Source organism: Mauremys reevesii, linkage group 4 (genome assembly GCF_016161935.1).
Source record: "Mauremys reevesii isolate NIE-2019 linkage group 4, ASM1616193v1, whole genome shotgun sequence".
In the NCBI taxonomy this organism is placed as follows: Eukaryota; Metazoa; Chordata; order Testudines; family Geoemydidae; genus Mauremys; species Mauremys reevesii.
Genome location: NC_052626.1, coordinates 46,766,785 through 46,792,552, shown reverse-complemented (window position 1 = coordinate 46,792,552; position 25,768 = coordinate 46,766,785). Strand labels below are relative to the sequence as shown.

General features: G+C 43.4%; 1 long non-coding RNA gene across 1 annotated transcript in view; it reads right to left on the bottom strand.

The window, feature by feature from the left end:
- The window catches only part of LOC120405140, a 46,172-nt gene extending 23,135 nt beyond the window's left edge, over positions 1–23,037 (bottom strand). The window contains exon 1 of the long non-coding RNA XR_005598403.1: positions 22,919–23,037. This is a non-coding gene — a long non-coding RNA (uncharacterized LOC120405140). The remainder of the gene's footprint in view (positions 1–22,918) is intronic.
- Positions 23,038–25,768: the final 2,731 nt, after the last annotated feature.

Below are 25,768 nucleotides of genomic sequence, written 5' to 3'. Positions count from 1 at the left end.
ATTCACTGAAAACCAAAAAGGAAACACGTCACGTAATGGCACAACATCAGGCCCTGCAAAAACTCCTTCTTCCAGACGATGAGATGCTGAAATCTGGCAGCTGGTGAAGTCCTGACAAATGAAAAAAGCCAGCATTCTGGGATCCCATCATTGGGGCAGTGAAGATATGAAGTGGGCCTGAAGCAACCAAGCTACCAGAAGAGAAGCAGAAAGACAGATCTTGGAGACATCAACAACAAAAAAATGAGCACCAAACAAATCCAGTCATCCTCTTTCAACAGATACAGCATGTACCAAGCATGCATGTTGATTGGGTAGAGACCCCTCTGAGAAGACAGTACATCAGTACAGATTACTCTGGATGTGCTTTAATACTGAGAAGTCAATTTAAAATAGGCATAAGCAAGAACAGTAGGTATTGTGATGTTTTTCACAGAGCTAGGACAAAGTTTTTTGGAAATGTCCAGGTACCTTTGGTGTGTAGGCCTGCTGTTGCCTTGGATATTTTGACTGTTTAAATTTACAGCAAACGCAACAGGCGACGTGACCACCAGATTACTTAACTCATAGAAAGGAAGGCTTCACGCTGAGGAACACTTAAACTGGATAGAACATTAGGTAACACACTGTGGTGAGTAACCTTCACTAGATAGTGTGTGTGGAACACCGACTATATTACCTAATAGACTTTATCCAGCTCTAATTTCTATGATTCCAGCAATGATACCACAAAGCTGACCCATGCTGAATGACTATAAGAACCATGTCAGAAGTACTTCCAGCATTCAGACTACATGTGGGTAAAACGTGTATTTGGCAGAGCAGGGTGATGGGCTATCAGCAGGCAGTCTGGCAAATTGGATCGTTTAATCCCAACAAATATCTACACCTGTCTGACGACTCTTATTTCTGGCTTCTGAGCAGTAGGGGACCTGAGCTGAAGTATTCTGTTAAAATAAGGATAGTCTAAGATTTTGACTAAGTGTCACAGAAGACATTTTAAAGGTCAGAGAGTTGTTTAAGAACCTACAAGAAAGTTAAAGCAGGCTGACGGGAGAGAACTGCAGAAAGCAAAATCATCTCTCAGTAGAGGTTGCTAAGAGGTGAACCAAAGGACCTGATGGCAAGAAGTTAGAAATAGAAGGCAATCCGAAATACAAACTCACTTAGCTTTTAAGGGGAAAGAAAGAAGAAAATAATCTGATAGTATTTAATTATCCTCAAAATGTTTGGACAAGGGACATATAATGATAGATCAACTGTAGAGACATGCCAGTGGTAGCATTTTAACTTTATTATAAATCATTGCTCACAGTTTGCTAATGTTAAAAAAAAAACCCTAGTAATAGTATTAGGCTGGAAAATCAAAAATGGACAGTCAGCTAAGATGTGATGAATTGTATTTCCCTGCTGAGAAGGGAGGGGAAGTGACTATCTGGCAGAGAGAAGACTTAACATTTGATGTCTGCTAAATGAGCCCTGATGAATAATGGTTATGCTTATCACAACCACCACAAGATTCCCCTAAAGTAGTGATCTGATTGACCAGAAGCAGGGCCAGCTCCAGGCACCAGCGAAGGAAGCAGGTGCCTGGGGCGGCCAATAGAAAGGGGCGGCACTCCATGTGTTATTGGGGCGGCACGTGTGGTCTGAGGCAGGAATTCAGCTCTCTCAACTCCACTTCTGTCTTCGACGGCAAGTCCTTCACTCCGTCTTGTCCTTTTTGGTGGCACTTCAGCAGCAGCTCAATCAGGTTTTTCTTTTTTCTCCTTTTTTTTCACTCCTTGGGGCAGCAAAAAGGCTGGAGCCGGCCCTGACTGGAAGTATTTGTCCAGTTTCAACAAAATGACTCATCCTGCTACCATTGAAATCAATGGAAGTTTACAATTGATTTAAATGAGTGCTGGAGAAGGCCCTGGTACTAGGGTTGCCAATTTTCTAATCGTACAAAACCGAACAATCTTGCCCTGCCCCTTCTCCAAGGCCCTGCCCCCTGCTCACTCTACCCCCTCCCATTGCTCGCTCTCCCCCACCCTCACTCACTTTCACCAGGCTGGGACAGTGGGTTGGGGAGCAGGAGGGGGTGAGGGCTCTGGGATGAGGCCAAAAATGAGTTCAGAGTGCAGGATGGGGCTCCAGGATGGGGCAGAGGGTTGGGGTGCAGGATGGGGTGAGGGCTTTGGGGTGCAGAAGGTGGCTCTGGGCTGGGGCCAAGGGGTTCAAAGTGCAGGAGGAGGCTCAGGGCTGGGGCAGGAGGTTGGGGTGCTGGAGGGGGTGCGGGGTCTGGCTGGACGTGTGGGCTCATGGGGGCAGAGATGAGGGGCTTCGGGTGCAGGAGGGGGCTCCGGGCTGGGGCAGGAGGGAGTTTGGGTGCAGGAGGGGGCTCAGGGCTGGGGCAGGGGGTTGGGGTGCAGGAGAGGGTGTGGATGCAGGCTCTGGGAGGGAGTTTGGGTGAGGGAGGGGGTTCCGACCTGGGGCAGAAGGTTGGGGTGTCTGAGGGGGTTTGGGATGTGGGCTCTGTCTGGGTGGCACTTACCTCAGGTGACTCCCAGTGTGTGGCACAGCAGGGCTAAGGTAGGCTCCCTGCCTGCCCTGGCTCCAGACATCTCCCAGAAGCAGCTAGCATGTCCGACTCCTACGCGCAGGGGCCAGGAGCTCCGAACCCTGCCCGCTCGCACAGGCTCCATCACTGCAGCTCCCATTGGCTGCAGTTCCCAGCCAATGGGAGCTGTGGAGCCAGTGCTTAGGGTGGGGACAGCAAGTGGAGCCTCTCTGGCAGCCCCTGCCCCTAGGGGCCTTAGCCCTGCTGCGCCACTGATTAGACTTTAATGGCCCAGTTAGCAGTGCTGACTGGAGCTGCCAGGGTCCTTTTCAACTGAGCTAAAGTTTCTCACTCTCCCTGAAAGTGTCCTCCATCCAAACCAAGTTTAAAAACAAATTTGTTTTCCCAGATGTTTTTCCCTACAGAACAGACACGAGTAGTTAAATACATACCTCCAGACCACTGGCACCACTATGGGCACCCGCATGGCCCCACAATATGCCAACATTTTTATGGCTGACCTGGAACAAAGCTTCCTCAGCTCTCATGCACTCATGCCCCTTCTCTACCTATGCTACATTGATGACATCATCATCTGGACCCATGGGAAGGACACTCTGGAAGAATTCCACCATGATTTCAACAGTTTCCACCCCACCATCAACCTCAGCCTGGACCAATCTACACGGGAGGTCCACTTCCTAGACACCACAGTACAAATAAATGATGGTCACATTAACACCACCCTATACCGAAAACCCACCAACCACCATGCCTACCTTCATGCCTCCAGCTTCCATCCTGGATGCACCACACAATCCATTGTCTACAGCCAAGTGCTGAGGTACAACCGCATTTGCTCCAACCCCGCAGACAGAGACCAACACCTACAAAATCTTCACCAAGCATTCTCAAAACTACGACACCCACGCAAGGAAATAAGGAAACAAATCAACGGAGCCAGACATGTACCCAGAAGCCTCCTGCTGCAAGACAAGCCCAAGAAAGAAACCAACAGACCTCCACTGGCCATCACCTACAGTCCTCAGCTAAAACCTCTCCAATGCATCATCAGTGATCTACAACCCATCCTGGACAATGATCCCTCACTTTCACAGGCCTTGGGAGACAGGCCAGTCCTCGCCCACAGACAATCTGCCAACCTTAAGCATATTCTCACCAGCAACCTAACTCAGGAACCAATCCATGCAACAAACCTCGATGTCAACTCTGCCCACATATCTACACCAGCGACACCATCACAGGACCTAACCAGATCAGCCACAACATCACTGGTTCATTCACCTGCATGTCCACCAATGTAATATACGCCATCATGTGCCAGCAATGCGCCTCTGCTATGTACATCGGCCAAACTGGACAGTCCCTACGGAAAAGGATACATGGACACAAGTCACATATTAGGAATGGCAATATACAAAAACCTGTAGGAGAACACTTCAATCTCCCTGGACACACAATAGCAGATCTAAAGGTAGCCATCCTGCAGCAAAAATACTTCAGGACCAGACTTCAAAGAGAAACTGCTGAGCTTCAGTTCATTTGCAAATTTGACACCATCAGCTCAGGATTAAACAAAGACTGTGAATGGCTAGCCAACTACAAAAGCAGTTTCTCCTCCCTTGGTGTTCACACCTCAACTGCTAGAAGAGGGCCTCATCCTCCCTGATTGAAATCCCTCATCCTCCCTCGTTATCTCCAGACTGATTCTTGCCTGCATATTTATACCTGCCTCTGGAAATTTCCATTACATGCATCTGACGAAGTGGGTATTCACCCACGAAAGCTTATGCTCCAATACATCTGTTAGTCTATAAGGTGCCACAGGACTCTTTGTTGCTTTTTACAGATCCAGACTAACATGGCTACCCCTCTGATACTTGAGGAGTTAAATAGTACTTCTTGGGAAATTTAGCTTAACCTGTTTTTCTTTTCATTTATTTGTTAAAGGTAAACAGAATTGCTGTAAAGAGATTTTCTAAACTAAGCATTAAAAAAGGATCTTGGCTATATAAAATAAGTGAAGATAGCAGAGATGTGACAACTGAGATCCTGAGATATGGTTATTCTAAGAGTTATACCAGTGATTTGTTTTTAATCTCTTTCTCTCACTTGCTGCATCTTTCCTGAGTTAGTTCAGCTGTTTTCTTACCTGTATAGAGTAGGCTCTTGTTCTATTTCTTTTTTTATTCCGTTGAATCACAATATTTTTGCAACAATAGCAATGAAATGTATGTATTAGCTGCAATCACAAGTATTCTAAAACTGTTTTGTTTAATTTTAGAAAATCAGGACATTTCCCTACCACCATTATAATAGAATGAATGGGGAATATAATGACAAAACTAACTGATACCCCATATCTCTTTAATGTTCTTGTTATGGAAAAATATTGTGTTCGCTGATTGTGATCGTTGTCCTGGGGTTATGTACAGAGACACTCACTCCATATAAATCAATAAACATGCTTTAAAAATCAGATGATACAAAGAAGTGCTATAGAGTAGTGATGCCAGAGATTCATTTTCCTTTCTCTTACACACATGTTTTCCATACCATTTCCAAAGCTAGCTATGCCACTAGAAGACTACCGACAGGCTGCAGAAGCAAATTTATACTTAGAGCAGGTTATACATGCCCTCCAGACAGATTAGGTCATAGAATGGAGTGGCACTATACCTAAATGATGCCATAGAATCCAACTGGAAAATTTTTGAATGGAGAGGCCCAAACAGTAGAATCTGTACATATGGAGACGTATAAGAATGTAAACATTACTTAGACGGTTATTCATATTTATCCACTACAGGGTTGCTTGCACCATTCCTAAAGCTTCAGGCAATAGCTATCTCAGACAAGATACTGAATTAAATAGATCACTGGTCTGATCTGTTATGGTAGTTCCTATGTTCCAGACACAAAAATAGAAAATCAGAGTTTCCACAAGTACAGTAACTCCTCACTTAACGTTGTAGTTATGTTCCTGAAAAATGTGACTTTAAGTGAAATGATGTTAAGCTAATCCAATTTCCCCATAAGAATTAATGTAAATGAGGGGGTTAGGTTCCAGGGAAATAGACAAAAGACTAATATATATACACACACACACACACACACACACACACACACACACACACTATAAGTTTTACACAGACAATTTAATACTGGTACACAGTGATGATGGTTGTGAAGTTTGGTTGAGGTGGAGGAGTCAGAGCGTGGGATATTTCCCTTACTGCTAAATGATGAACTAGCAATTGGCTGAGCCCTCAAGGGTTAATTCTCACACTCTACAAGGCAGCAGGAATGGAGGGTGTGTGAGAGAGAGAGAGATGTGCATTTCCCCTTTAAGCACACTGCCTTGTTAATTAGATCAGCTTGCTGAGACAACAGCTGCTTCCAGCAAGCTCCCTCTGTCATGAGCCCTGGTGTGTGTCCCCTGCTCTATGGAAGATGGGGTAAGTGGGGTGCAGGAGCAGGAGGGAGGGGGACACCCTGACATTCAGCCCCCTCTTCCTTCCCTCCTCCCCCACCCCCTGCACAGCAAGCAGGAGTCTCGGGGAGCAGCTCCAAGGCAGAGGCAGGAGTAGCACATGGCAGTGGCGGGAGGGACAGCTGCTGCACGGGGAATTTAGGGGAGCGGGGAGCTGATAGGGGGCTGCTGCTCCATCCTGATTCCAAGCCCCCACCAGCTAGCTATAACGAGCTGCTCTTCCTGCAAGCAGTAGACAAAGCAGGTGGCTGCCAAAGGACGTTAGAAGGGAGCATTGCACAACTTTAAATGAGCATGTTCCCTAATTGATCAGCAACGTAACAATGAAACAACGTTATCCGGGATGACTTTAAGTGAGGAGTTACTGTACAGAAAATAGTTGCCCAATGCTAGGGCAACTATTCAAGCAGAATCTTAGAATTTAGAAGTGGGATCAGGCCACAAACCTTGGTTCTAAAAATCAAATTTCTCCAAAATGTGGAGGGAATCAAATCCCAAATTATGATTTGGACCCATCTCTGTCTGAAAACAAGATAATCTAATGATCTTGAGAGAATTAAATTCACTTATGAGTCACTGTATCTGTAATCTCAATTTGTCTAAGATGATGTGTTATATAGGACAAGCTCATAAGGGATACCAGATTTAAATTAAATCTAGAAAATTAACAGAGGGGAACCTCGCATTCCTTATGCTGTGGAGTAACTAGTGAAGCCTCATGGTGGATATTGCTTCCAATTATAAGCCTTTGCTGCAACAGATCATATTACATGACACCTACTAGCGACACTCTGGGCAGTAGTTAATTTTAGGTTTTGTACTCTCCTGATATCTTATTGTTTGCATATGTCATAATTTTGCATTATAACACTAGAACACAAGAGAGCACTAGCACTGGAATAACACCAGCAAGTTCTACACAAGCTTCTCTGCTCAGCTCTACACTGCCCCTCCATCTCAGGCTGAAATTCCCCTGCTGTTCCTTAGCAGAGGCTGCCAATTTCATACAACTTCCTGCTGATGATGTGACCTTTCAAAGATCTTACAATTGAAGAGAATTACAGAATAGTTCACTATGCCTCAAAGATTCAGTGGGAAGAAAGCACAGTTGTGTGGGTTGTTCAGGCTAGAGGAAAGGACTATTACATAGCTGCCTTGCTGGAAACCATCCCCTCATTTTTCTTTAACAACAGGACCTCCTATTCTGTGTTCACTTCTTTAAGGAGTATTCATTTTGATTGATAACTCCTGTATAAAAAGAAAAAAATCCTTCTTTAGTTTAGTTTTGTTTTTTTCTGCCAGTGCCTTTTGTGTGTGTGGCTTTGTTCCTCTCTTGCCTTAAATCAATTTTAGTACTATGTCATTTAATCAAAGAAGTGCTGAGCCTGGCGGGGCTCCATAGCAGGTTATCTAGTCCACTGACTTTTTTTTCCCCGAGATATCTAATAAGTACCTAAAAACAGAGTACAGGCGGGAGGATTCCTTTTTCCTTTAAAGGACTCAACCTTTCTACTGTATTAGTTTTCTATATATTCTATGTCTTGCCTTTCACCTGCTAATAAAGGTACCATTGCAAAGTCTGATGGTAAACAGGGACTATTCTATTATGAACAATGCTGTAAAATGCATTCCTCTCTTCCCAGAAATGTATATTTGTACCTACTCCACCACAGAGAACATGTGATGATGTGATTAGGGTGCTTTGCCAGTCCACTACAGAGTACGCATCACAGCTAAATTAAGTCTTTGTATGTTTAGGCTTCTCTTATGCATGTGTGTTGCTAAGGATAGAACTATGGTATAGGTCAGGGGCCGGCAACCTTTGGCACACAGCTCGCCAGGGTAAGCACCCTGGTGGGCCAAGCCAGTTTATTTACCTGCCGCGTCTGCAGGTTCGGCGGATCACGGCTCCCACTAGCCGCAGTTTGCTGCTCCAGGCCAATGGGGGCAGCAGGAAGCAGCAGCCAGCATATCCCTCAGCCTGCACCACTTCCCGCCACCCCCATTGGCCTGGGACGGCAAACTGCCGAACCTGTGGATGCGGCAAGTAAACAAACCAGCTTGGTCCACCAGGGTGCTTACCCTGGTGAGCTGCGTGCCAAAGGTTGCTGACCCCTGATATAGGTCATGTACACTGTATTTTCTTCTCTCACCGGTCAGTACAATAGTGATAACTAGTCTATGTTTATCTGATGGGCAGAGCCGGTGCAAGGATGTTTCGCGCCCTAGGCGAAACTTCCACCTTGCGCCCCCCCGCACTCCCACCCTGAGGCGCCCCCCTTGCAGCAGCTCCCCACCCTCTGCCCTGAGGCACACCCCCCCCCAGCTCACCCTGCTCCACGCACAAGCACGCCGTCCCTGCTTCACTTCTCCCACCTCCCAGGCTCAGCCGCCGCGGTCGCTGCTGAAGAACATGGCGCCCCCCAAATCCCAGCACCCTAGGCGACCGCCTAGGTTGCCTAAATGGTTGCACCGGCCCTGCTGATGGGAGAGGACTATAGACATTCCATTAGGGCTGCAGCACAAAAAGAGTTGTGGGCTCTTTACAGACAAATAAGGAAACAGTCCCTGCTCTAAATTTAAGGGCCCAGTCCTGCAAGCTCATGAACAACTTTACTCAGTTGGTGCCAATAGGGTAAATTTCAATTACTGTATTTTTACATTTGTAGAGTGTCATAAACTGATATGCAGATTATATAGATTAAAGGGAAAAGATTTTTGGGAAAATATCAAAATATGGTTTAAGAATGGGATTTGTTAAATAATTTGCTAAACACTTTTAGGTCAGTTAAGGATTGGATTGTCACCACTTACAGGAACTTCCCACATGTGCACACCAGAGGGCTGTCTAGGGCTTAGCAGAGGTTGGAGTTACAAGAAACAGACTTCTGTATAGTTTCCAGTTGATGGACGAGAACTTAATGGTGCTGGAAGAAAATTATCTTGAATGCTTATGGCTCAATGTCCTAATAGATAAAATATAACATGGGGTATTAGTGTCTGCTACAGACTACCACATCACACTATGGATTAGAATGACCAGCTCCTTGTGAACTTACCAATAATGGAGGGAAAAAGGCTGTGTGATCATGGGGAACTTCAAGCTGACATATTTGAGGTCTCATGCTGCCAGTACTAACACAGTCTTGGCATGTCTGACAATTATAGATGACAATTTTCTGACTCAATAAGTTTTGCAACCAACAAGGGAAAATTCTATATTAAACATCATCTTGATAGATCAAGAGAAACTGATCACAGAACTAAAAATTAATAGTAGCTTATGTACAAGTGATCATGACTTGATCACACATATGTGCAAGTAGAATAAAGTCCAAACCCTTAATATATTCAGTTGATGCCTTAAAAGGGCTAATTTCACAAAGCTAAAAACAAGTGTGATACAAATCAGCTGGGAGGAAGTCCACTCCTAACTTTTCCCATGGTTGAGTGGGTAGGTCATGTGGTAATAGAGTCTCTTTCTGCTAGCAATTATCACATGACCGGCAAGCATCACACCCTTCTATCAAGGAGCAGAGTTTCTATTCAATCCTGGCCAGTAAACACACACTGAAGCCCATCTAACATTGAGGTCAGTGCCCAGATGTGTATTTTTTGCATGACATCCCTATGTAATGAGGCAGGGACAACAGCTCTCTGTCCTCAAAATATATTTGTATCCTGCATATGGAGCTCATCCTTATTTAAAAGTATGGTTCTGCTCCTATTAGTGCTTGGCTTTCGTCTTCTGGCCACCCTGCTAGTATCTCTCTTGACTGCCTGTAGATAGATGTCTTTTTCCATAACCTCTTTAATTTCCATCAGTTTTCCTGCTGAGACTGGGACACTGAGTCCATTAACAGGCTGCACCATGTCTTGATCCCCTCCCGCCAGCTCACTGATGCTGGATTCTTACTAATAGATCTGGAACAGCTCAGGGAAGGAGGAGGATGCTCTCAGGAGTGGAGGCTCTCCATCTTTTTGCCAGGCCCCTGGAGCAGTCCACCACTGCTGCTGTTTTTCCAGAGGGGGCGGGGGAGGTCGACACAAGCTCAGATTTGGGTGGGCCTGGGGGCCACACCTCTGGGGACTTAGACTTCACATTGGAATGCCTAATGGTAGGTGCCCAGTTGCCCAATGGAATCCACAGACCAATTTAGATGCCCAAGAATGGAATTCACAAAAGCCAGCCCACTGAGCAGTGAACTGGCTGGGCAATAGCAGATACTGAGGAGAGGGGTGGGACATAGGCACCTAAATCCAGTCTAGAGGGAGAAAACAAGAAGCTGAAATAAAACAATTGGCTGCTTCCTAAAGCATTCCTGGATGAAGACATAACTTTGTGCATAGAGTACTGTAAACTTTCATTATTTATTAGTTCTATACATAGATCACTGTTCAATCCCTTTTTGAATCTTGCTAAATTCAACAGAGCCCAGTTCCACAATCTTCAGAAGAAGATGCAAGAAACCTTACAGTTAGAAGTTTCTTCCTAAACCCCATTGTCACAGTTCAGGGCAACTGCACTTGTATTTTCTCTTAGTGGCTCAGCAAGGGCACCTGCTCTCAGACTCTGGCTCCCTAGCCATTGCCTTTCTTGGGTGGAGTCCTGCATTTCTTTTCCTCCTTGGCTGGGGTATCTCCAGGCTGAACAGTTCCCTGCCTTCACTATGTTATACTCAGCAAAAGACAGGCTACCTAAGCACACTTCTCTGACCTTCTCTTCAGAGACTAGTAACAGAGGGATTGCCTATAGATTAGATTACCACACAGCACTTCCTGTGTAAGCGTATTATATTCTTAAGGTAAAAGCTTTACAAAGAAAACACATTACAAAAAATATAAGAAGCTACACACATGCTAATAAGCTTACTAGAGATTACTGCAACCCCAACATGGGCTCTGGCAAGAGCAGTCCATCCAAACCTCATCCAAGGGGTTTCCTTGTGGTTTTAAGTTCATCACAGCTTCAGCTCAGAACAAGCACACTCATGAAAAGTCTAGTCTATCCTTTATATAGTTGCGGGGGCTTTGATCTGGAGTTTTCAGGAGTGAGTAACTAGTAGACAATGGGTCTGTCTCCAGGGCCTCACTTCAAAAGGCCTCCCCAGTACTGTCTAGGAAACCCACTTCACAGAAATTGCCCCAAATGATTTTTTGAAGCTCCTAATGTCATGTCCCTAGAACATTAGTCATTAGACATTAGTCCAGGGCCGCCGAGAGGGGGGGGGGCAAGTGGGGCAATTTGCCCCAGGCCCCGCAGGGGCCCCCATGAGAGTTTTTCGGGGCCCCTGGAGCGGGGTCCTTCACTCGCTCTGGGGCCCCCGGAAAACTCTCGCGGGGCCCGGGCCCCCGGAGCTTCTTCGCTCCCGGTCTTCGCTGGCGGGGGTCCTTCCTCTCCGGGACAGAAGGACACCCCCCTCCCCCGCTGCCGAATTACAGCCGAAGCGGGACCCGCCGCCGAAGTGCCCCGAAGACCCGCAGAGGGGGCTGCACTTCAGCGGCGGGTCCCACTTCGGCGGTAATTCGGCGGCAGGGGGTCCCCGCCGTGGGTCTTTGGGGCACTTTGGCGGCGGGTCCCGGAACGGAAGGACCCCCCGCCGCCGACTTACCGCCGAAGCGGGGGCTCCCCGCCGCCAAAGACCCCGGGCCCCCGGAATCCTCTGGGTGGCCCTGCATTAGTCATGTCCTTAGAAAAGTTACATGCTGTCCCACAATAAAACATAAGCAATTGCATTTTAATACAATGGATCACCAAAGCTATTAAACCTAATTCAATAAAGTTTATCTTAATTCCATAAGGTTTATTTAGGGTATTGAGGGATATTGTCAGGCTGCCACACCTAAATGTTAGAGGTTTGCTTATGCCCTGAAGTGCAAGGATTTATATCACTTTTGAAATTTAAAAAATAATCCTTGCTATTATAACTCCGGGTATTCTCATTATACATAGAAATGTCCAATCTGTTTTTGAACTCTACTAAACTGTTGGCCTGAATGGGCATCTTGAAGGGGCAACCTAAGGAAGGTTTCCCTTGAGCCAGTTGGCAGCTGGCGGTGACATTGCTAAATCATATTTTTGTATAGATGAGAGATGATGAGTAGGGCAGACAGGGACAGACAGGAGAGAATGGTGGTTTGAAGAAATCCTGAGATGATAGAATGGTTTGAGGAAAAAGAAAGGGATAAGAATTCAGGTCCACTGCTACAAAATAGAGAGAGAGAGAGAAAATAAAGGAAGAAGGAGAAACCTAAGATTAAAGAAAGGATGTGTGATGGGAAAGAGCTTTTACCAAGAACACATGCAGTTCATTTCTCACCGTAAGGAAGGTAAGACCTCTTTCCTGGCAACATCATCTCTAATTTCCTAGTGAAAATGTGTGGGGTTTCCCTTTAATACAGGACTTAATTTTCAGTAGCCCTATGCCTACACACAAGGGAGTAGGGGGATATAAGGAACTGCCTTACTTCCTTGTGTAGGCTACCCACTGCATGGAGTGGCAGTGCTGGAGAGGAAGCAGGCTCCATAGAGCCACTACTAACCCCCGCTCATATAGCCAGTGTGAGATACACCAGTTATAGGCCTGGCACAGTTTATTTAGTCCCTGGTGGAGCTAAGAGGTGGGAAGGAGATTGACACACTCTGAGAGTCACAAGCTGCTTCCCCAGTTCCATCTTGCTAAGATAGATTGTAAAGTGACCATCTAGACCACAATATGGGTGGTATTTTGAAAAATGTTCTATGTTGACCCAACTCTGCTTCCATTGAAGTAAAATGAGAGTGTTATTATTGACTCCAATGGGAGTACAGTTAGGCCAGCTCTGATTTTACAAGTACAGCCAAGCCCATTTCACTGCTTAAACTATTCTGAACACCAGCCCTTCTTGTATTGCCCCAAGGCTATTGCATCCATTTAATGAGTTGACATTGCATCATTTCCCATCTAATGTCACGTGAAAGCACAGCTAAGTTCACTCAAACAGCACTATTGTCAATTGTCGTATGGAACTTGGGTGAGATTTTCAGTATTTTGTAGCAAAGAATGTGGCTAAAGCCTGTTCTGTCATTTGAATTTAGTGTTTTATGTTTATATGTGAACTTTCAAACCTGAGTTGATGAAGTGAATGAATGCTACTGTGGCTTGCTTTGGATGCAATCAGTCAGGAAATACTGCTCATCCACTTGTGTATCCTGGCAGGAGCAGACAGAATTGTGCTAAGCCAAAATGTTTCAAGAGTCATTGCACTGGCATCTGTTCATTCTCTCCAACAGGTTGGACAAGTCCCAAAGGCAGGGCCAGCTAAAATATTGGCTCAGCCTTGTGGGTAAACAGCCATCCTACAGTTTATTAGAGGCCTTTTAACTATTCCACAAATTCTGAAGTGGGAGGTGGGAAATTCTGTGTCCTCCCCTCCATTTTATTTCCTAAATGACAATAGCACTAATAATAAGCAGAATCCTGCCATTGAAGCGAATGAAGAGTCCTTTTAAAACTCCAGTGCATGACAGCCCCATTTGCTTGCAGAGCACTGGGTTTCCTTCCAAGTATGGGAATGACTCTCAGCCTTGGACAGCTTCTCCACCAATCTTTTCCTATGGTTCTCACCCTCCTTTTCAGGACTTGCTTGTGCAACAGTGTCATTCTGCCTCTTCTCAGCACTTAGGCCTTCAAATATGACATTTTAAATGTCCAAAAAGACATTGGAATTCAACTTCCCCACCATGACTTGTTCGCTCCCCAGCCCAACCTCACTTCTACCATTATATCTTTTGTAGCTCCACTCTTCCCACCTCTCCTCAAAAATGTTTCCTGCCTGCTTTGGCTTCTGCTCTGTTAGGTCCCCCATCTCCTGGCACTAGGACCTCTTGGCTCATAGTAGTAGTAAACGGTATAAATACCAAGTATGTGGTGAATGATTTGTTCATATGCATGAAGCAGTAGAGAGTGCACTGTAAGGCAATGATGAACAGAATGACTTTTCATTATGTTGCAAAAAATTTTTTAGCAAAACCTGGCAAGTAGCAAATAGTAAGATTTGCTGTTAATAAAGCAACTCAGTAGCTGATCTAATATGGCTTAGATAGGAAGCTGTGCTGAGCTGAAGAGTTTAGCTCTTTTTAGGTACCTCCGACATCCAGATTTTTTTATATTAATTTTTAAATGATGCTCTATTCTGAAGCTACACAATCTCCAGGATTATGTAATAGGTCTACTATCACTTACACATTATAAGGAAGGTGTTTGCTGTGTCTGGTGTGGATAATATTCTTGGGTGGTGATTTTTTTAAAACAAACACATGTGACTATACCATAACAAGATCAGCAACTTGCCCCCAGGACTGTCTTCTTGTGATACACGTAGAGTAGGAAGGAGAGCCATTTTCATTGCGTGGGTTTAATTAGCACTTTGCTAACCCTTCCTAGAAGTCTGTCTGCATGTCCCATTAAATCTAGTTTGCAGGCCATAAAAGGGATCACTGTAAATTGGAAGAGGCCAAACAGTGAGGGAAAGGCTGTCTTCACTCGTGAGATAGGTGTCAGGGGGATCTGCCAGTACCCCTTAGTCAAGTCCGGGGTGTAGATAAATTCTATGTGGCCTAGTCTCACCAGTAACTCATCCACCCGTAGTATGGGATAGGCATCAAAGCGGGAGATGGCATTCACTTTACAGAAGTCAATGCAAAATCTGTACCTCTGCAGGCTTTTATACCTGACTTCCAGTTGGAGCATGCCCAGCAGAGCCTCAGGGGCGGGGCTTCCTCCCCTAGGAGGGAAGGGTTAACCCCCTCGGTACCAGTGTGAGGCCGATCCGCACTGTAACAGTACCACAGACACCTCTGTGGGATTATAGCCATGCAAGTCATCGATCAGAGTGCAGCATCAGAATTTCATAGCTATAGGGCATGAAGCAAAAAGAGGAGTCTCGTGAACAGTGGAACATATGAGGATGTTTTCAAAAGCAATGGATGCCTTAAAGGAAATCTGAGACTGGAAGTAGACCCAGAATGGAACCTGAGTGCTTATCAAGAAGGAAAATTCCAGTGGCATTATGTATACTGGTATGCAAGGAGCTTGAGAATATTATAGCACCTGTAGAGGCCAGTACAGTCTGGGTAAGCAGCATGGTGTTGGTAAAGAAACCATCAGGCAAATTATGCATCTGCATAGACTCAGAGCCACTGAGGCATTGAAAAGATGTCACTATCAACTGCCCACAATTGATGACTTCTTGCCAGAACTCTCCAAAGCCAGAATTTGTATTGTCTTTGACATGAGACATGGCTTTTGGCACATAAGCCTGGATAAAGAATCCAGCATGGTGACAACCTTTGCAACATCATTTGATCACTACAGATGGCTGTGAATGCCTGTGGGCATAGGCCCAGCACCATAGGTGTTCCAAGGAAGACTCACCCAAGTGTTGGAAAAACTGTCTGGGGTGAAAATAATTGCAGATGACATTCTCATTGTTGAAGGGTGCAATGATACAGAAGCTGAACAAGACCATGACAGAAAACTACAAGCTTTTCTACAGCAATGCAGGGACAACAACATAAAACTCAACCCAAAAAAGTATGATTCAAACAGTGTAAGGTCACACTGGACATCTGCTCACAGTAAAGGGACAGAAAGCAGATCCCAACAAGATCATGCCAGCTCCAGTGGATGAGAATGGAGTACAACATTTCATAGGGATGATAAATTTTCTGTCCTCACCTACTTGCTATAGCAAAACCCACAAGTCAGCTCAGAAGGCAGGATGTTAGTGGGACTGGGCAGGTTCCCAACAGCAAGCATTTGACGCTGACAAAAATGACAATGAATGCCCTGGTCCTGAAGTACTACTAGCCAGGAGAGCCACTGACATGGGGGTGCATCAGAGGAAGGACTGGGTGTGTAGCTCTTTTGAAGGAGCAACCAGTCACTTAAGCCAGAAAAGCCCTGTCAGAGACTGAAGAGGGTATCCCCACATAGAAAAAGACTTTCTGGTTGTGGCATTTGCAGTGAAGAGAGTCCATTGGTACACCTATGTCCACCCAGTAATAGTGCAATCAAACTACACACTCTTTCAGATAATCACTGCAAAGCCCCTCCTTAGTGCTCCAATGAGATCACAACTTGTGTTGAGGCACCTCTAGCACTACCAGGCAGAGATCAGATATTGTCCAGGATGATTACTGGTGTTATTGTTGTGAGCAGTCCAGAAGAGGTGAGTTTTCAGGAGGAACTTAAATGAGTTGAGGATACGCATTTGGCAGACCAGAGCAGGGAGGACATTCAGTGCATAGACACCAGCAGAGTTGCTTATGGGAAGGCAGGACAAATGTTGTGTCAAAGTTAGTGTCATTAGTTTAGTAGAGGAGGCAAAAGGGTGACATAATAAGAGATTACATTGGATAAATACAGGAGATGGAGTTCTACGGGGTCTTGAAAGCAAAGGTGAGAGATGTTTTGTTGAAATATTTCCCTTGGTTTTAGATTGCTGAGTCTTGCAGGAGGGTAGTGGACACAAGTTGGTGGATCCATTACAAGCAATTCCATGACAGTAGTGCAGATCGCAATCAGACCCATCAGCAGCTCCATACTCTTTCTGGGCAGCTTGCTAGCAATGTGCTGATTGCGAGGGCAGAGCATACCTACTTTAATCAAGATAATATATGTCATCACTCTTGGTTTCTTTTTTACAATATTAAGAGAGAGAGAGAGAAGGGAAATAGGATGGCTCAGCTAATCAGTAATGGGATACATGGACTTTCACTTCTAGGTCACTGATTCAAGTCCACAACAAATCAAAAGTAGAGCGGATTGGGAATTTTTTCAACAAAATGTTTTTCCATCAGAAAATGCCAATTCAAAAATACTTATGCAAACAAATTTCAGTCTATGACTAGCTTGCTTTAGCTATTCACTGTTAGTTATGTGATTTGGTCATCTAAGTCATATGATATTGTTTCAGACTGGATCGCAAACTTTCTAAACAGGAGAATAATTAAATAATATAAACAAATAGTGAAATTAGATTCTTTTTTCTTTTCCCTTCCTGAGCTGAACCTTCATAAGAAATGGAAAAGGGTATCAGATTTCTTCATCACTGAGTCATTCATGGTTGGTGATGTGGTAAATATCATCTACAGAAGTACTTGAGTGTGGATAATAATGATTTAAACTTCAGCCTCATTTGTCTAAATGCATGGGAAGGTTTCAACATATACATTTCAAGGCAAAAGCGTCATCATGCTGCCTGCCAAGAAAAAAGGGGGGGAGGGAGAGTACATAGGAAATCCACACTATAAACAATGAGGTTAGTGAGAAGGAAAGGAATTATTTTCCTAAATCAAACAACTCCGTTTTATAGACAGAGTAGATTGCCTTTATATTGCTTTTATAGCAGTGGGTCTCAAACTTTTTTTTACTGGTGATCCCTTTCACACAGCAAGCCTCTGAGTGTGACTCCCCTAATAAATTAAACACACTTTTTATATACACCTCTACCTCGATATAACACTGTCCTGGGGAGCCAAAAAATCTCACGTTATAGGTGAAACCATGTTATATTGAATTTGCTTTGATCCATCGGAGTGTTAATTTTAATTCATCTATAACAGAACCTTGTTATAGAGGATCTAGAATTATCAGTTATTATTGGTGCATGCCTCAGAGATATCATCACTTTACACAGCCAACAAATGAGAGACAGTTGTAATATAACTCTCTCTGATCTTTGAAAAAACAAAAGTTATTCCCCAATCCTACCTGTCATTCAGGTTCACAACCGTGGGATTATGTTTAAACTTCCCTTTCCTTCTCTTCTCACAACTGGCTCCTGCAAACCCTTGTTGATTCCCCCTCATCTTGCTAAAATCTTCCACTTTCCCTTAGTCACCATTGAATCAGACCATGGCTCTATACTGCCGGGACTATTCTTTCATCCTGGTGTCAGGCATCCCCAACTCTCCCCTCTTCATTCTAATCATCATGCAGCAGGTACAATTTTCTTCTGTTGCTACTTGGGCCACTTGACACTCTCCCCATCCCCACTCTCAATTCCCCACACTGGCTCCCACACTCCATATAAAATTCAGACTCCTTGTCCTCATTTTTAGGGTTCTGCACCGCTCTGTTTACATCTCATGTTGCGCCCCATCTAGTCTGCTGCCCACTCTTTTTCACCTGCTGCTCCTGTCTTCCTCATCCCACTCTCACCTTCATGCCCTCTCTCATGCTGCTTTCTGTACCTGGTACAAGGTGCCCATTTCGATACATCAAGCATCCTCATTCTCCTCTTCCAGTGCACTCATGAAAACAATCCTGTTGTTCCTTGCTTTGCGCCGGTATGGGTTCTTCAAGAGTTCATACTCCTTTCCCCCTGCCAGTCTCAGTCTCTATTACAAGTGTCAGAAATTACATGATACTCTGTCTAATATGATCCATATTAATTTTGTGTTATTTATGTCCCTCCTTTCCCTACTCTGTGTTTCATATCTAAATTAAAGCTGTATGCTACTTGAGACTGAATCTGTTTATTAGTTTCTCTAAAGCACCATGCAAAGTAGTGGGATTGTGTAACTGTTTGTTATTAATAGTAAGTATAACTTCAACATCCCTGGTCCTCCATGGATCAGAGTTTAGGATGCAAGCTTTGTACTTCACACTGTTTCTATCTCTCTGATATTTATAGAACACCAATCAATATATTTTCTAACCTCCCCAGATGGGATGCGTCAGCCCAAGGAACAAGAAACAAAACTGAACCTCTGTCTCTACATGTCTGCACAAAGCATAAGGACTAAGTTACTGAGTCATCCCAAGCTACTAGCATTGGAGTCAGTTTCTACTATCTTTGTACGAGAGGTAGTAGAAGGGATAGTAAATTAAAATAAATATGCACAATAAGACAAAAGTTATGAGACAAAGTACCACCATTCAAGTCTTCCTGAAATTAAATCTAGTTACAATGAAATTTAATTACTTAATTCATGTGCTGGCTTACTTAAAAAAAATAAAAAAAAAATAGAGTCCAGGGATGAAAATAGCTTCATAAATCCATTAAAGTAATTATAATACTTTTGATACGCATAGTAGCTTTCATATGATCAAAAAGAGCAGGTAATGATCCCTCAAACAAGCAATAGCCTAAGTTCCATTTCTTAAAAAGAAATTCACACAGACTACTACAAATTTCCAAATCCAATGATGAATGTATTTCTTATTTGAACCAACTGAAAAATAGTTTCACAAAAAACGGAAATTTCAGTTTTCATTTTGAAGGGATTGAATGGCCACATTTTTCAAGATTTGCATCAAAAACATTATTGAAATAGTTATCACTTTTTGTTTGTGCTTTTGGCAAACAAAATTTTGATAACCATTTCAATAATGTTTTCAACTATATTTTGAACAAATTTATGCAAAATTTAACAATTTTTCACAAAAAATGTTGACAACATTTTGTGGAAAATTTTGTTTTTGAAGAAAGGCCATTTAATGATTTTAAAAAAACATTTTGGTACAAATGCCCACCAGTTTAAATCTGGGGAATTATCTGATAATTTTGGCTACAATTCAGTAAATATTTCCAAGCTATGGTTCCCTTCAGGCACTGGATTCATTATACCAAGTTTCTTGACTGTCTATCACTTTTGACCTGGTAATTATTTTTGTTACCTTAGTGACTAGATTCCCTCTAGTCATAGACCAGGACCCCCCTTCTATTAGGCACTATACAAACACACACCCACATGACAATGAACCTCCGTACATCCCTGGTATTATAGCCACACAATCAAATTTAGAACAAAGTGCGGATTTAGACAGCAGGTCATCTGAGGGGCTAGCACAACCGACTATGTCAGCAAGAGTATTATGCAAATTTACATTTTTCACTGCAGTTTTACACATGGCTGGTCTGTAATTAATAAGACATGGAAAGTTGTGTGTTCTGAGCCATCAATCTTGTGCTTATGGAAAACAGATTAAGCTAGAATAATGGGGTTGGGGGGGTGGCTTCACAAGCTGTCGATGGAAAAGTAATAGCTATCCACTAAGGAAGAAGCAGACAGACAATTCTGACCCTGGGATTTTTTTAAAATCACCAAAAAATGATCCTAAATGGCCCCAAATCACACAGGAAATACTCCTAAACAGGAAGTACCCTTAAATTGTCAAAAAGGGACAAGAACAAACAACTTCAGGCTGATTTATTGTCCAGAGAACCTTCTAGTTCTCAAGTGATAACAACTCCTCTTCTAGGCCTCTTCTCCATTAGTAGATATTGGGATGATCTTTAGTAACAGAACCAACACATTAAAAAAAAGATAGGCATGTTAAGAGTTTATTTATATTGTGTGAGGTTAATAACAAAAAAATTATAGTTGGTTTATGGACCAATACCACTTAATTTCTAAAACTGAAGAAATAAGAATTAAAAAAAAACAAAAAAACAAAAACACCCTTCCGTTGTTTACATTAAACATTCCCAAAGCAGTCTGATCAAACGTTACTGTGGGGACAGAGCAATATGGCATGTGCCCTTGTGAAGGTTAGTGAATGGCAACAAAGAAAAAAAAAAGACTCCTCAGTTAACCCATAAGACAAATGTGAGCCAACAACACAGTTCAAAACAAAACCACCCTTTTGGTGTTGCCATCACAAATATGCAGAAAATAAGGCTTGAGGGCTGTTCCCTGAGCAGTGTCTTTTCTTAGCTCCTTGATGTTTAGGGTGTGCCAATAACAGATCTACTATGCAATCTCAAATTCAGCTGTTTGTGCCTCATACAGTTATCAGACTAGCCTAAAAGAAGTATCAAGGGGTTCCAGAAAATGATTTTTACTGCCCTGCTCTACAAGAATGATTGTTGATCTAATGTGGGACTGAAACAGAGCTCTTAAGTGTTTCATTGACTTCAACTGCACCCTGATAATGTACACAACTTGAGGATCAGGTCCATAATGTGTTGAATCTCAACAAGTGTGTGAGATTTTTCTCTCTCTTTCGCCCCCTCTCTCTCTCCTCTTGCTTCTTTTCATTAGCGAGATGAAGTTCGGATCCAGGTCTGGAATATGACTCCAGGTTTTAGATTCTTGCCCTGGTCTATTCAAACATATAATCATTACACAAAGAGCAGAGAAAACAGTGATCGTTGTCTACAGATACAAAGCTTACAGTGAAGAGATGAATATAACAATCCATTCATGAGAGAATATGAAATACGTGGAAAGATGTAAAACAAGGTGGCATGGGATAAAATGAGAAGGGAAACTTTTCCCCCACATTAGGAGTTCTAAATAATGTACCACAATAAATCTAGCACACCCACACTGTACTGAGAAGAGCAATGTAGTGACCCTACCTTTTAGAAATAACTAACTAATATCATGCACATGCCAGTAGTTCTGACAGCTCCACAGTAACATACACAATGACACTTCCAAATGGGGAGATCAGCACAAAGTTGCCTGTGTGTGTCCCATCTATGGAAATACAAGTATGTCATTCTACAGATTCTGTGATTTACCACTGGTGACAGTGCATAGGCTGAACCATGGCTACCATGTTATCACACAGTCCTATTAGTAAAACTCCAACATATCATCAAGAAATGGGAGACTGACTGCCAGCTACAAAACAACAAACAGAAATGAAAAATAAACACAGCGCTTTTACATCTGTTGGTCAAAATTAAAGAGTTCATACCCTTCACACATTTGGTTAGTATTGTCTCCCTGAAATAATCATGAAAGGCTAAGATGCCTGCTTTAGTGGAAAATAAATGAGTGCATTCAATAAAAAGATGGCAAATGTGACAAGAAAAAATGGTATGTTCAACAGAAGGTGAATTTGTGCTTCACTACAGATGACCACAGAGAATGAAAAATGACTTCATTAATCCCATTTTAAATGTCTCTGCGAGGTTAGGGGGAAAAGCAAGCCACAACAGGTCTCCATCACATTAAACAGATTTGTCAATCCAAGGTAGGGTTCAGAGAGGTATATCCAGTCACAGCTGATGTCAGATAAATCATGATCATATCAGCTATTGCCCTATAGTAGGCTTTTTTGCCTCAGCTGAATGGCAATCAGTGGTTCTACCTTATTACAGCAAGGTCAGCATAACTTGTCAGAAAATGAAGTTAGATAAATTCACTAACTACAGTCAAAAATAGTGCTGTAAACACAGAAAACAGCATTGCAGAATCCAAAATTCATGGTGGACTTGCTAGTGGAGACTACAGTGTAATAGCAGACTGTGCTGGTCAAGACACCTGTAGTTAAGATTACTAGAGCATTTTCATTGTATCTACCTAATTCCCACTGCTCACAATTTCCTGACATTTTCATTGCATGGGCTGAAATTGTTCAGGCTCTGGCCTCTGCCTGAAGGTAGAGATTTCTGTAAAGGTTGAGCAGATATGGTTGAATTGCTCAGAGAACAGGGAGAGTGAAAAAAATGCCAGCCCACATTACCCATTATAGGAAAATTGGGGTGACTTTCTTTTTTAAAGATATCCCTGGCACCAAACTGGCTGCGTGTAGAATGTTGATATTTGGCAGAGAAACAGCACTCGCTATGGGGAAGTGCCTTCAGGGCATTCTCATTAAAGTAATTTTTAATTTAGCTGATTTACAATGTTTTGAAAGTTACTATTATGTAGGTGCAGTCATTGAAGAAACTAATTAAAGCACTTTTTAGCAGAGGAAATAATAGGGTGAGAGGTTTTGTGGAGGGGAAGAGGAGAGATTGGTATGTGAGTGGGAGTGGCAGGCCATGGTCTGCTCCTGTCTTCTTGCTCCACAGAAACCTGCTCAGATTCCACTGGTTGGATAACCACACTGTGCTGTTTATTAGGTTCCACTCACCAATACCTTTCCAGTCCCATGCAGCTATTTACAGTGTCCTCTGTGCTTTTCCCCAGGGCCTGAGAAGCAAAGGTTCCTTTCTCTGAGAGCTCTGTGAGATAACTCTGCTAACCCCATTCCCCTCCCCAGCCCATGCTTCCTTCCTGTGCCCTTCTTATCAGTCTTGAGCTGATAGGCTAATTGGCTCTTTAGCTCACCCAGCCCCTGCCTCGCACCTGATTAGATAATGAACTCCAATTACCCCATTCAGCCTTCCCAGGCTACCAGTAGCAGAATCACAATCCTGGACAAATCCCCATGGTAAGAGAGACACAGTCCACTCTTGCCTTCTTGCCAGGGCCATCCTTACCCATACGCAAAGTATGCAGCTGCTGGGGAGGGGGTGCATAGGGCACCAAAATGGCTAGGGTTGGGATGGCTCTGACCAACACCCTTGTCCCCCCCAACTCTGCCCATGGGCTCAGGGCTTCTGCCCGTGGGGAGCGCTGGGACTCGGGGCTTCAGTCAACCATTTGGCTCCCAGCTTTAGCTGGTGGGGAGGGCTCCCAGCTTCTGGGGAGGGGCCCTCCGACTTCAGCCACACAAGGGGGAGCTACGACTCCCCGTTTCAGCCTCACAGGGGGCACCAGGGCTCCGGGCACTGGGTTTCTGACGTGAACCACTGCTTTAGCTCCCCCCACCCCCAGCTAATTAGATAATTAATTTGAATTACCTCAATCAGCCTTGGGGGAGGAGAGGGAACTAATCAGTGGCAGAGTGATCAGAATGCAGCCTTACCTGTTAACTCAGGGAAAGAGTCTTGGGAGAGAGAAGAAACATTGCTGGGATATCTGGGAAATAGGAGAGAGTTAAGATTTCACACAGTCAGAAGTCAGGATGGAAGAAAAAGAGACTGAGGGATTGTGTGTGTGTGTGTGTGGGTGGGGGTATGATGGAAACTAGGTACAGGATGCTGTCTCAAGACTGCTGGTGAAGCTAGGGTGACCAGATGTCCTGATTTTATAGGGACAGTCCCGATTTTTGATACTTGCTGTCTGGTCACCCTAGGTGAAGCACTTTTTGGAAGCTGAAGATTTCACTATAGCTTCCATAGGCAAGAAAAAATGAGATCACAGTGCAGGGAGAGGTTTCAGAGTAGCAGCCGTGTTAGTCTGTATCTGCAAAAAAAAAACAGGAGTACTTGTGGCACCTTAAAGACTAACAAATTTATTTTAGCATGAGCTTTCATGAGCTGCAGCTCACTTCTTCGGATGCATAGAATGGAACTATGTCTGTGTGTTCCATTCTATGCATCCGAAGAAGTGAGCTGCAGCTCACGAAAGCTCATGCTAAAATAAATTTGTTAGTCTTTAAGGTGCCACAAGTACTCCTGTTTTTTTAGTGCAGGGAGAGTGTAGGAGAGACTGAAATGTGAAAAAGAATTTGTGAAGTTGGAAACGTTGAGTTGTGGATGCTCTTGCAGCACTTCAGGGAGGTATCCCTACTCCCAACAACTCTGTGGGCACTGCACTAGGCCCTAGTGTTAGTCCCTGCAAGGCATGTGCCAGTCCTCTTTCCTATTGTGCAATAAGGAAGACTTCACCCTCTCTATGTATATATGATGCACCCGTCAGCACAGTGCCTGAATGAAATAGCACACTATTTCAACACACCACTTGTGTCAATCTACAGTAATACAATGCAGTTCTCCCTATCATGCAACCCTGGTTAAACCTTACAAGCCCAAGTTCCTCATATTTTTATTTCTTTTCCTGTTTGAATGGCTACACAAAATGTGCATTTAACAAACTTTTTTTTTGTCCAATTTCACTAAGTTTGACCAAGAGATATTTGCATTAAAATTCATTGGTGTTTTCTACCCCAAAACAGCTTAAGAAATCAGCAAATGAAAATAGCCTCTATTTCCAGGCAGGCTATATGATATAATATATAGAATACAATATTAAAGTCTGTCAAGATTTATATAGCAAGAACAATTAATACCTGACAAAAAAGACTCTAACCATCCCAATCCCCAAAGTCATTACAGTTGGATATTGCTACAGTTCTGATCCTATTTACGTAGAGAAGCATCAGTGTTTGAAGAAGGAATTAAAGATTGACCAGTATTTTTTCTTTTAAGTTTTCTGATAACAAAGACCAAATCATTCAAGTCGCAGATAGACAATAAAATGTAATTTTAAGGAGTAGAGAGGCTAGTTGTTATATGTTGTGAAAATATATACAATATGAGAGTATTTTAATTTAGTGTATATGTATGTTTCTTTCATTAAAAAGCAGTATCAATAAAAGATCACAGTTCAGTTCCTGGCTCTGTACAGAATTCCTGTCTGGCCTTGGACAAGTCATTTAGTCTCTTTGTGGCTCAGTTCCCCATCTGTAAAATGGTGATAACAGCACTTATCTCCCACCCTTGTTCTGTCTTTATTATGTCTATAAAATCTTTGGAGTAGGGATTAGCTCTGTGTGTTTGGACAACGCCCAGCACAATGGAGCCCTGCTCTCATTTGGGGCCTGTAGGCTTTACTGTGATACAAATAATAATCACATTTTAAATCCTTTTTTACAGGTGTAATCTAGTGATTGAGGCTAAACCCTAGAAGCTGTTACTATTAAAAGGCTAGTTGTGGGCAGTGGTGGATTTAGAGTTAGTGGGGCCCTAAGCGCCGCTTCATTGTCTGGGGACCCAGCCAAGAAAAACAACACTCTCTCTTCTCCACCCCACCCCCCGTTTTTCATTCCTTTTTTCTTCACTCTCCTCCTATAGTAATAGGAAGTAAATGAAAATAAAGTGAGGTACCTGGATTGGGGCAGCTTCGACTTCAAGTTTATTATCATATACCTCAGTTA